Source organism: Corvus brachyrhynchos, unplaced genomic scaffold (genome assembly GCF_000691975.1).
Source record: "Corvus brachyrhynchos isolate BGI_N302 unplaced genomic scaffold, ASM69197v1 scaffold312, whole genome shotgun sequence".
Classification (NCBI taxonomy): domain Eukaryota; kingdom Metazoa; phylum Chordata; class Aves; order Passeriformes; family Corvidae; genus Corvus; species Corvus brachyrhynchos.
In genome coordinates this window covers 16,638-24,400 of record NW_008236640.1, presented here as the reverse complement: position 1 = coordinate 24,400, position 7,763 = coordinate 16,638, and positions in this window count along the sequence as shown.

The following is a 7,763-nucleotide window of genomic DNA, read 5'->3' as shown; positions in this document are numbered from 1 at the left end:
GCCTTAATGCAATAACCATCAATTAGATGACAGCAGAAAAAGTCACTGTCAAATGAGGCTAGGAAGCACAACCATAGAAGCAGACTAAAACCCAACAGATCAATTAATTGATCTGAGAACAATCAAGATACCTGGAAGCAATGGTAGGAGAAGCCAGCATCAGAACTAAGCAGCACTTTGTGGTCAGCCTTCCCTGGATTTCTGTGCTTGGCTTTACCACTGAGCACAGACTTTCAGCAAACAGGTAGGTCCTGTTGGAGTCATCTCACACCTGTTTATGTGGTTGTCGTGTCTTACACATATCAAGACAGAAATACTCCCTCCAGGGGGTTTATACATTGAACACCACACCAAGAAGTTTTATCTTGGTTCTACCTTGGGTGAAGAGCACAAATAGCCACAGGTGACACTAAACTGGGAGGGTGGCTATCCTAACAAAAGGCAGAACATCTGTCCAGAGGGGCCTCAGTCAACCTGAGAAGTAGCACCTTGTGGTGTTCAAGGAGGAGAGGAGCAGAGCTCTGCACAAGGGGTGACAGAACTCTGTGCATTCAGCCAGGCTGGAAGATTCCCTCTGCCTGACAGCCCTACTGAGAAGGACTTGGGGTTTCAGCAGACAAGGGGCTGACTGTTAGCCAGAAGTATGTTCCCATCACAGATGAGATAAACAGGTTGCACTAGCAGCCACATGTCTGGCAGAGCCAGAAGAGTGATTTCTGCCCACTCTGTCCAGAGTTGGTGAGGCCTCTCCAGGATTTATCTCCAGCGTTAGGTCCTCCAGTTCAGGAGGGATGTGGCAAAAGAGGAGAACAGCCAGCTGAGACTACAAAAATGGTTAGGGACCTGGAGCACCGTGCCTGTGAGAGGGGAGGGCTGGACTTGGGCAGTCCGGTGAAAAGAAGGCAAAGGGGATATCTCCCAGGAGCCTGTGACTGCTGGAAAGGCAGTGACAGACGTGAGAGCAAAACTCCTCCAGCATCAGTCAATGCAGCGAGGGGTGACAACCATAGAATGCATCTTGGGAGGTCCACAAGCATTTCTCAACAATAGGAAGTTTTAGTCTCCTGAAATACAATTAGCCTTTAGATTAAAGTCTCTTCACTTACCCACCTTGCCAGAATCAAGGAAAAAAACAAACAAAAGAAAGCAACAAAACCCCAAACAGCCCAAGCCCCAGACACACTACTAATTTTATCTCCATCCTAATCACAGCAGAGGAACACAATGCCCGAGTCCATCTGAGCTTGCCAAGTTGCAAATGCTTGTCCAAAATAGCATCTGAAAGCAATTTGCAGTAATTTTCTATAAAAATACTTCACTGTCAGATCAACAGCAATGGGAAAGCCTTGAATTAGACTACCCCCCTCCTACCCCATGAATACCTTTTGTATAGACTGAAAGAACTGCTAAGAGCTCTCTCTTTTTGGTAGAATTTTTCCACATGTTTCTTTGCAGGTAGACATTGTTCCTAGTTGTTCATCCACTTGGCAAGTTTTTCTGTCTTCCACACTGTGCCCTTGGAGTAACATTACCAAGTGAGGAAAACCATTCTTTTTGCTGGAAGCAAGTCTCTTCTCTTCACATGAAAAAGCTAAAGCATACCCAGTAGACACATGCAAATGCTGCAAAGAAATAACCCAGAAAATAGTTTACTTTCCACTCCAGGAGATCTCAATAACAACATCTCAAACTCACCAGAAATAAGCCTTAAAGTAATGCTGCAAGACACATGGGAAAACACACATCCAGGTCTCAAAAAGAGCAGGAAACTTCTTCAGGCAAGATATGCTTCTAAAAATATTGCTGAAGGTGAAAATCCATTTACATTTAATATTACCACATTTGGTTTTGCAGTTTCAATCACAGAATCATTTAGGTTGGAAGAAACCATTAAGACCATCCAGCCCAACCATTAACCTAACATGGCCAAGTCCACCACTAAAACATGTTCTTAAGTGCCACATCTGCACAACTTTTAAGCACTCCAGGGTTGGTGACCCAACCACTTCCCTGGGCAGCCTGCTCCAATGCTTGACAAACCTTTTGGTGAAGTCTTTCTTTACCAAATAAACTCCTCTCGATACCAAAAGGCTTTGACTAAACCAGGATTTGGGGACTCCTATCTCATAACTCTATTTTACAATAAAGAGATTTGAAAGACTTTTAGGCATCTTCCACCTCTCCTAAAAATGAAAGACCAAAAGGCATTACCTCAGGACATCCAAAGAAAATGGGGTGAGCTAACAAATGGCACAGGATTTGTTCCAGTCAGCAGGGTTCCACTGGATCACTGCCATACTGCTTTTCAAGTGTATCAGGATTTACATTACGAAGATTAGGTGTTCATCCTGTTCTGTCTGTGCAGAACTCAACAGCACTGACACTTCAGATGCCAGCTGCAAATAATAAAACACCTAAGCATGTCAAGCATCATGGCTCTACTCAGTAATTTGCATCTCCAAATGCATTTAAATTCCCTAACTTCGTAACTTCCTAAATGGGATAACTGGGCCCTAACCTAACTCCCAAACACTTCTAACCTAAGGAGTTATTTTCATTGGTTTAGCAAGGAATATGGATCCAGGTTTTTCACCCTTGGTATTCTTCCAAGGATCACAGGCAGTATCACCTTCAAACACCATTTTTGGGTTGCATGAGCCTCCCACCAGTCTGCAAAGGAAAAACTTCCCAGAGCAGAAAAAACCTCTCAGGTTGAAAAGGCAATTCTGAAGCTAGCTTTTCTCTTTGGAAACTTTAAAAGGTCTGTCCTTTCCCTGTTCCACTGATCCTTAATGGCTTTCAGACTCCAGAAACGGGAAAATTGACCATTGTTTGCAATCCACTTTTCTTAGTATGTGTGGAAGCATTATACTTGGCTTTGAAAGAGGTGAAAGGAAAGAAGACTACCCTGGCTCAGTTAGTGGCAAGTGGATTGAACAGTCTTACTGGTGGTGCTCTCATGGTGATGAATTCCCTTCCTCACCGCCACCTTCCCAAGGAAATATTTTGCTTAGGATGGCCCAACAGAGCAAATAAGACCAGGAAAGGATGGCCCAAGGGAAGGATGATCAGTGCAAGCTTACATAACATTCTCCTGCCATTCTGTGGGGCTGCCTCACATACTGGGGAAGTCAGAATCCATACTCTCACCACATTCCTGCATTGGGTGAGTGGGATCAACACTTTATGAAGACCAATCCTACAGAAAGGGCTTCTTTTCAGCCAAGGAATGAAATAAAGGAGCAGATGGCTTGAAGTGCCCATTTGAAGCAGCCCACTATTAGCTTGGCTCAACTCTGAGGCAAAATGAGAGAGTGAGGGCTGAAAGGAAACACCTAAAAGCAGACCAGGTGGTGAGCTGGATATTCCAATATGCAGTAACAGAAAGGAAAATGCACACCACTATTTTCTGGTCTGAGATCCTTCCCACCAAAGGGGGCTGGTGAAAGCCTGGTGGTGAATCTGCAAGGAAGGTCTATGATTTTAGACAAGTAGACCTCAGCCAAGAAAGATTATTGTTTTATTTGCCTGGCTATACTTTAAGCTTGTCTAGGTTATCCTTTCCTCTTTCTCCTTTCTGTCATTACCATGCCTTGTAAAGACTATTTGTGAGTGTGGCCCTTGCAGCAAACTCATTCCTTGTCAGCTTGCATTGCCACTTCCACAGCTTGCAAGACAAGACACAACAACCTCCAAGGGACAAGTAAAGGATTCACACTTTCCCAGCCTGCACAGGATCAGACTACAGAGGTGGAGAATGTTTGGAATAAAGCAAACCTGAACCTGGTGAATGTCACAAACCATCATGACTTTTACATCAAACCCCAAGCATGTGAAAGGTCACACTTATCTCTCCATTTCCTGGGCAATATCCAGTAGGAGCTGTATGTCTTTAGTGATCTTCAGCTTCTTCCCAACTGAATATCCAAAGCCGCAGAGCCAAAGCTTTCCGAAGGCAATGGCAATGCTGCAGAATAAGGGCAGGTCTTTGTCTGTGACAGTCTGAAAAATGAGCAGCAGCTATGCCCTTGTTCACCTTGCAAAACTGCCTGCCAGCTCTTCCACGGGTTATGCAGCCAGGTTCATGCTCCTGTACTTATCCTCACAAACAGCACTATAGGGCCACCAACCCAATGCAGCTTGGGAAATGAAAAATGCATGAGAGTGTGGTTTAGCTTGCAGAGTCCCTGTTCCTAGTGCTACGAGTGTACGACTCTCCTAACAGTGGACCACACAGTTGCAAATTAATTGCTGCTTCTGAACATTTTTACAAGCAAAATGCAAAAGAGGAGCTTATCTTAGGAGCACTTCACTTAGCACAGATGTTCAGATACACACAGACAAATGTCAAGGAACCCCATGTTAATTCCTCTTCATCCCCTTTTTCTCCTCCCAAGAATCTGGTTACAGGCCAAATCACTTGGCATCTGCTAGAGCCAGGGTCTCTGATGTATTTTCCCGGAGTTTCTGCATCCTGGAAGCCGTCAATTCTCTTGATAATGGTGCTGCAGTGCACCCTTGTGATGATGAAGGCGAATCACATGCCAGGCTGCGCTAGCCAGAGTGTAACCAGCACGTGAAAGGGCAAGATTAAGGGTCCTCCATCCCTCAGGGTGTTCAAAACTGACTGGAAAAGGCCCTGAGCAACCTGACACAGCTTTGGAGTTAGCCTCACTCCCAGCAGATGACAGGATGAAAGACCTTCAGCAGTCCCTTCTCACCTAAACCCCACTGTGATTCTATGCCAGCCTTTCCAGAACTAGAGATGTTTCTTTGATCAGCATTTGCAACACAACAATTTGATCTACAAGTGGAAGGGAAAATCACCTACAGCTCTTCTCAAAACATACAAAAATAACAGCTTCTGGCCAGTGATAGAGACAGCAATGATTTGTTGCATATTAGAAAAGCTTGACATCAAAGTAACTTTCATTATCCTAGAAGCCAAGGCCAACCACACCTTTTAAATAAGAAATCAAGCTACGTATATTGTTACTAATAGGAAATAACGTTTCTTACCATTCCTTTAAAAAATAAATATTGCAATGTAGCAAAAAATAAGTATGCATACTTCATCACCCATGCACATAGGAAAAACACCTTGCTTTTGTCTGTCATGAATTTCCTATAGGACTAATCTAGAGACAGGCTTTGAGGTCCAGAATGAGGCCATAAAATTATTTCCTTCAACCCAGAGTAGCTCATGAAAGACAACAGATTCCACCTTTTAGGAAAAACACATCTTCATTTAAAATACTCCTGCTACAAAACATCAATAATTCAACACTGAGCTTTATGAGCTCATTTGGTACATTTAAGTTATAAGCAACATTTTATCTGGATTTGCCTTGTCTGTGTTCCCATTAGACAGAAAACCCCCTCTTATTATATGTACTCTTTGTGATATTCACCAGTTTACCATTGCAGTCTAGGATGAACGTAAAGCCACCCTCAAGATACTCTCAGGTTAATTAAACCCCATGAAAACTAAGACACAAAATGGGATTACATACCCCACTATGCTGTTCCAATTTTATCTGTTGCCCCACATGGTTGTGGAAATGTCATTCAGAGCCCTTGTCTTTCAGCAACAGATCTTAACCCATGATAACTTCAGCTTATTTACATGCTGAATTTTATGTGAATTTGATTTTGAAGTAACTGCTTTTGATACAAACAAGCCTATGAACTAAAATAAAGATTTTGCTGAAATTAAATAGTGGTTTGGGGTTTTTTCCAATTCATGGTGGTGTCTGATAAAAAATTACATTGATTTATCCTCTTAAGTACAGGTGCAAGTTTGCAGAAGTTCATTTTGTATCTGTTTGTGGGTTGAGTGTTAGAAGCTCATTTGTGGTGCTTCTCTTAGCCTTCCTGGGAATTTCAAGAAAAGGAGTTCTCTTCATTTCCCCTTTCGTGTCTTTGTGCAAAAGCTGACAGATCCACCCTCAGCCTGAGAGTGTGTTTGTTCTTTGAATCAGCTCTGCCTTATGGCAGCTGCTTTGCTCACCTGTCCAGTGAGGTGGGCGAGGCGGATGCATTACCTCTTTTTGTTCCTCCATGCTGGCGCTCCAAAAATAAAACTAATGTTAACTGTAAAATACATTTATTAACATTTGACTTGCCTATATTCTATTGCATTTCCCCAAAAAGCTTCTACTAGAAGTCAATACAAAACAACAATTTAATGTAATCATGGGATACAGCCTATGGGGTAATGCACAGGAAATAAATGTTGTGTTAATTTGACTTAATGTGAGCAAGGCTCTAGTGAAAACATGATACATGACTAAAGCAACAGTAGTGATAATTTTGCTTACAGAAAGTTACTTACCACAGGTAATAAAAATGTTTGCTTAAATTACATTTACCATAGCTCAAGAAAACCTTATCAGAGGCACAGTTCCTGTCTCTTGTGGAGTGAGAGCTGTTTTGGGGTGTGGGTGTAAAACCTCCCCAGTGTGTGGACGGAGAACATATTGCACTGTTTGTACATAACTGCTTTCTACCATGGAAGATCCTCAATATTAGAAGAAAATACTATGATCATGCTTTTATATTTTTAATATTTTAGAAAATTTTAATCAGTGGATTTTTTTTGAGATTTTTTTTCCACATCTGTTCTACCTTTTTGTATATAAAAACTAAGCAATCACAATGTTATGGAATATCATGAAAAACCATTTTGTGCCCCATCATGGGAGTGAGGAAAGATTTAGAAGAAAAACCTGAAAATGCCAAGCTGGATTGGTGCTCCAGTTGCATTTTTGAGGGGTGTGTGTTAGTTGTCATATTCCCATTATGTCACTATACCATCCATACCAGCCATATACCAACACCATCTGGTGCTGTAGCCAAATGTTTCAAGTAATTTTCCTATTGTACCTGGAGGCAGTTTGTTCCCCTGCCATCTGAACAGGGATGGGGGGAAAGACACGATCCATTTGCAGTCATAGGCAGAGGGATTACAGAAGCAAAACATTTTCATGGCTTTCCCAGTGTTGCAGATCCAATTGCAGACGCTTGGTGGAGCAAGATATTTACAAGTTGCTTGTCACTGCACACTCTTAGTTTTTGCGTGTGCAGAAGAAACAGCGCACATCGGTGTACGAAAAGCACATTTTATCGGCACAACCACTTGTTTTTCTGCCTGCTCTCTGCATAAAGGATGGTAAGAGGACAATGTACCCTTCAATTCCATTCTCGTCCTCAGCTGAAGAAAGGATACTGCATATGCAGTAGTACTGCCGTTAAAAAGTCAATAAAACAGCAGGTTAAAAATATATATTCAGAAAAAATCTCTTCACTGTGAGGGTGGTGAGGTGCTAGAACAGGTTGCCCAGAGAAGGTGTGGATGCCCCATCCCTGAAAGTGTTCAAGGCCAGGATGCATGGAAATGATATCTTTTGAGAGCCTGCAACTGTCGCAACAGAGCATGAAAAGAGATGACATTACTGACACGATTTATCTTTTCTACCTGAAAATTAAAGGCTCCACTCCTGTCCACTCTCGCACAACCATCAGGACAGGGAACTCTTCCCGGTGAAATGCTTCATCTCACCCAAGGAAGAAGAAAGCTACAAGCCCACACTTTTCTTTATTTCTGTATGGATTTATTAGGTTATTTCTTTCATGGGTATTTATTTGTTTGTTTGCTTCTTCCCTTCCGCGGGGCGCGCGCCGGCTCCTCCGGTGGGCTCGCGCAGGGAATGGACGAACGGAACGGCCGCGCGCTCCGGCGGGCCCGCGGGGCGGGCGCCCCC